The sequence below is a fragment of the Crocodylus porosus genome, unplaced genomic scaffold (genome assembly GCF_001723895.1).
Source record: "Crocodylus porosus isolate Cpor-Errol unplaced genomic scaffold, CroPor_comp1, whole genome shotgun sequence".
Classification (NCBI taxonomy): domain Eukaryota; kingdom Metazoa; phylum Chordata; order Crocodylia; family Crocodylidae; genus Crocodylus; species Crocodylus porosus.
The window spans coordinates 123,010,997-123,016,702 of NW_017728943.1; positions in this window are offsets into that span (position 1 = coordinate 123,010,997).

The window sequence follows — 5,706 nt, forward strand, 5'->3', positions numbered from 1 at the left end:
AACAATGGCTAATTTACACATGCTTTGAGCTGGGCTCATTGTCTTTTTCATTCTTGCAGTGTTTGAAACCCTGGAAACTACAGTCTCTATGGACATGGCCTATATCATAATCCTGAAATCAATAGAAGCAGACCCAATAATTCCTTCAGAAAACTAAGGTTGGGCAGATAAGGTTGAGACTGACGTGAGGTAATAAGCAGGCTTTTGGAAGGGGGGAAATGCAAGGTATATACAACTTGTAGATGGATTGTAGGCAGAGAGAGGAGTGTGAAGGATCTATGCAATGTGTGAGGGCAGTGTGTGTGAGAGGAGGTATATACTGGAATGTAGAAAAATTCACACTTCTATCGCACTCAAAAATGTGTACTATACTTCTGTTCGAAAGCTTCTGCATACCAGCTTAGCAATATACCTTAGACTTGACATAGACACCTAGAAACATACAGTTTCAGTCTGATTATTTGTTTGAGTTTTATTTCCTCCATTAAAAAATGGTGTATTAAAAGGAATCTCCATATTTGTATTTGGCTCAAATGTTAAATTACAAAAAAAATGCTTTACAAAGGATTAATAGACGATATATGCCATATAATACCTAACTTTTAGGCACATGGTGCTACAGTGGAATTCAGGGCCACTGGGTGCGTAAGCTCCCTACACAATTTATGGAGAAAATAAATTGCCTTAAAAAACAGCCAAATAAATAAAAACCATGCGCCAAGAAGTACCAGAAGCTTCACACAGTCATTCAGAAGGAACTGCTAAAATCTTACCAGTCTCCAGAGAGTAGGTCCCAGTCCCCTGAACAACTAGAGAACCAGTGGACTGATCCAAAATATGCAGGAGAAGAAATGTGACTGTCCTAGTAATCTATTGCGTCTCTACACCCCATATACAAAATCAGTCCCGCAGATGCACACATGCAAATATTTTGGGGGGAAATATCCTTTATTGGACAAACTGCATATTGGGAGAAGTTTTTGACAAGCTCTTGGGAATAGCTTCAGGGACCTGAGGTAACTTCTCCAGGCAGGTACCTCTGTCCACTCCAGTTCCAGAGCCTAAAATCTTCCCATGAGGTAGCTCACTCTTCCTTTGATATAGGGGTGGTGGTTATGTCACTACCCAACTTTGAATAGTCTTGTAATAAGAGTACTCACCAGGGAAGTGGATGAGATGGGATTTGATCTAATGGAAATGAGCCGTCTTGAACTAGTTAACATTAAGCTCGTCTACAATACGAACACAGTAGCACATAATAGTAAAGTTCACTATAAACAGAAGCAAAAGAAACGGACAGCAGCTTGTATAAACAAGGAGCAAATAAATTACATTTTAAACATAACATTTATTTTTTTAATCTAAGTTGCTGTTACTAGTATGTATAAAGAAATGTGTTTGTTTGCAACATTAGATTTTGAAGTGAACAGTGTTTCTTTAAATAAGAATTTTTTTTTCAAAAATGTACTCAATATATAGTTAATATAACTAAATTAATGCACAATGACTTAATAATATTACAAGATCTTCAACATGATAGAGAGTGTTTGAGCGGTGGAAAAAAAGTTTTTAAGGGATAAGTAAATAAACCAACCAACCACAATTTTAAGTACTTCTGAGGAAGTCACCTTTAAGACGTTGGTTTTGTAATGAGTGTCACATAATAAATGTTTGAATACACCAAGTAGGTATAAAATCAGGTAAACTTACACCTGGTAAGATGACTATTGTCCTTTGTTTAATAAATAGTGCTTCTAAGTTAGGGATGTAAATATTGTTAAAAAAATTAGCTGTTTAAAGTCTAATTATGCTGATTAACTGTTTAATCTGTAACACATACCTATGCATAAACACTGCTTGCCACAGAACAAAACACATGCAGGCAGCAAGTGGTACTCCTGCTGCCAGCCATTGTGCCCTACTCTGCCCTACCACTTCAATGGGGCAAAGGCTGGAACAGCTTGGTTCCATTGCTTCCTCTCCCAGCCTTGGCCTCAGCACTTTGATTTATGTGGTGTGAACTGCTGGTGGAAGGGGCAGGCAGTGTGCAAAGATGGGCTGGGCTTCCTCAGGGACGGGTAGTCTGAAGTAGTATGGGTAAAATACATGATAATTCACACAACATAGTTGGCACGCAAGATGATACACTGCCATAGCATTGGCATGTATGAACCATGACACTACCACTACTGTGCTGTAGCTCGTTGTACAGTGCAGTAGGGTTAAAAGTGTGGTGCCGGAACTGTGCAATACTAGTGGTTACTGCGCAGTCATTTAATACTTGCTAACGCAAGTTTAATAATAACTGCAGTCGGGTGCATGTGTAGATGTAACCAGTTTGTTATAAATGTTAACTGTGATGCATTAATGATATATTCTTTAACTGTTTAACCTTTCACGTCCCTATTTCTAATATTACATGTAAACAATATTTTTGAACTTATTCAATAAAATAATAGTAGTAAAATGTAAAAATCTTGTCATAAGATTTTCAGTATAAGTATAGTATAACCAGGTATAATCTTTCCTAAAGTATGGGTTTGGTATACAGAGCAAGTGGGAAATCACTACCAAATCAAAACAATAGGGTTTTTTTTTTATAATTAAATTTCATAGATTTCATAGACATTAGGGGTGGAAGGGACCTTGGAAGATCATCGAGTCCAGCACCCCACCCGAAGGGCAGGAAATCAGCTGGGGTCATAGGATCCCAGCAAGATAAGCATCCAATTTGCTCTTGAAGGTGTTCAGTGTAGGTGCTTGAACACCTCTGATGGGAGGCTGTTCCAGACCTTGGGGGCTCGGACAGTAAAGAAATTCTTCCTTATGTCCAGCCTGAAACGGTCTTGAAGTAGTTTATAACCATTCAACCTCATCATCTCTTGGGGCACTCTGGTGAACAAACGTTCCCCCAGATCCTGGTGGTCACCCCGATAAACTTATAGGTGGCCATCAGATCACCCCTAAGCCTGCGCTTTTTCAGGCTAAAGAGCCCAATGGCTCTCAGCCTGTCATCATAAGGTCTGCTTTCCTGACCTCTGATCATGCGCGTGGCTCTTCTCTGGAGTCTCTCAAGCTTCTCCACATCCTTTTTGAATTGTGGAGCCCAAAACTGGACGCAGTACTCCAGCTGCGGCTTCACCAAGGCTGAGTACAACAAGAGAATGATGTCCCAGGATTTGCTTGAGAAGCATCTATGGATGCAAGCCAGCATTTTGGTCGCTTTACTAACTGCAGCATCACATTGCAGGCTCATGTTCATCTTGTGGTCAATGATGACCCCCAAGTCTTTCTTCCGTAGTGCTAGCCAGTGTAGCACTGCCGAGCCTATAAGGATGCTGCAGGTTTTTCCTCCCAATTTGGAGAACCTTGCATTTTTCAGTGTTAAACACCATCAGATTCTCATCCACCCATTTGCTGAGCCTGTCCAGGTCAGCCTGGATTGCTCCCCTGTCTTCTGGTGTGGATGCTTTCCCCCAAAGGTTGGTGTCATCTGTGAACTTGGCCAGTCCGCTTCTGACTCCAATGTCCACAACATTAATGAAGATGTTAAACAACATGGGTCCAAGGACAGAGCCTTGGGAGACCCCACTGGTCACAGGGCACCATGATGATTGACTTCCATCAATTACTACCCTCTGGGTCCAACCACAGAGCCAGTTTCCCAGCCAGTGGATCATGGTGGACCCATGGCCACAATTGGCCAGTTTGGCCAAGAGGTGATCTTGGGATACCAGATCGAAGGCTTTTTTGAAGTCAAGATAGATGACATCAATCTCTTCTCCCTTGTCCAGGTGATAGGTCACCTGGTCATAGAAGGAAATGAGATTGGTCAAGCAAGACCTACCCACAACAAACCCGTACTGGCTATCCCTTAGGATGTTGGCATCGGCCAGTCCATTAAGGATGGCCTCTTTAATAAACTTTTCTAAGATCTTCCCCAGGATAGGAGTCAGGCTGACGGGCCTATAGTTAGCCAGATCCACTTTCCTCCCTTTCTTGAAGATCAGCACCACATTGGCCTTCTTCCAGTCTTCGGACACTGCACCAGAGCACCAGGAGGTCTTAAAGATCTGTGCCAGAGCCTGGGCTATGATGCTTACCAGTCCTTTGAGTACCCTGAGGTGTAGACTGTCAGGGCCAGCTGACTTGAAGACTTATGTAAGAAGAGGTGGAAAACAAAAAAATGACTTCAGTAGTTTGGAAGAACAGGTAAATTTTAGATGCAATAGGTGCAGACAGAAGTGCCGCTCCCAGTTGTAACATGATTTCTGAAAAGCATTCTGAGTTACAACCTTACCCCAGACCAAACAGCCAGGGCTCTCTGCCAGTGCTCCTGTGTTCAGAATTGGAGGGGGGAAAAGCAGCCAAGGGAGCTCATTCTCTCAGGTGGGTGCATTGGAGCCCCCTACCTTGGGGGGGAGTGGGGTGGGGAGGCGGCTGCGGTATACTTGCCCCACCCTCCAGGGAGGGCTGAAAAACCCAGACTCAACTCCCTCTACTCCTTTCCCCCTCCCATTCTGAAAGCAGTGACAGACTGGGAGCTTCACAGACAAGTTACAAAAGATGCTACATTTTGTAACATCTTTATCTGGTACCTGATTCAATAAGGAATAAGATTTTCACCCAGTTGGTCATTTTTTAAGTTGTTTGCAGCCATGCACTTGTGTTTGGTCACAGCTATAAACTGCTTTCTGTGTCCAGATTCGGTAAAAATCATCACTTCTGTTTGTCACTTCTAAATAATACAATCTTTTTTCCTTTCAAAATGATAAAACAATAAATTCTTGAAGTACTTTCAATGAAGTCTATAGAAGTGAATACAGTTACATTAATTTCACATAAACATACAAGCTAATCAGCAATGGTGAAACAATTTTTTAGTTTAATGGATCTGAAAAATCTCTGGGTACTTGAACTAAAATGAAGAGGTTTTTTCCAGAAGTGTATTATAGAGAAATGGGATTTCCACCATCAAATCCCATTTTCTGAATTACTCAATTTAAGTTAATATTCTTATATGTTTAGGACTTAAGGCAAGAACACTGATAGAAGAAAACATACATTTTCACTTGCTTGTATATCTCTGGCTCATTTAAGTCAAGTCTCTTAGAAGCTTGGAAATAAATGGAATTTTGTTTGTCAAGTCATAAATGAAAAAGATGCAGGAAGATTATCATTCCTAGTCAAAAGCTGCTACACCTGGAAGCTTTATTTCACACAGATAACAGGTCGTGGACTATATCACAGTGACAGAAGGCCAGGGAGCTGTTATAAAAGTTCAAAGTGGGAAATTCTTCGGCCTCTTGACATTTTCTTCAGACACTGTGTCCAACATCATGTTGTTTAAATAAAGGTGCCTTGGGACAGGGTTCATTTGACAACTTTTTACCGAGCAGCTAGTCCTTCTCCAGACAATTACATCATCAAATATTGATCAGAGCACACAGGTGAATGAAGACAGCACAATGAGAAGTTGAAGTGGCAAGCCACAACATTAGTATACTATCCCTCCAGACTGTTAATTTACATTCCATCTGCCCAGATGCATATACCAGGCAAGTGTAGTGTGAATTGGGCAAGTGTAGTGCAAATCACCAGAATTTCTTCCCAGCATACCTTGGACTCTCTTTCCTGAACTCTCTCATCTCAAAAAGGGAGATCAGTGTTTGCAAAAGACTTTAGAATTCTCCTTCACTCTTAGGC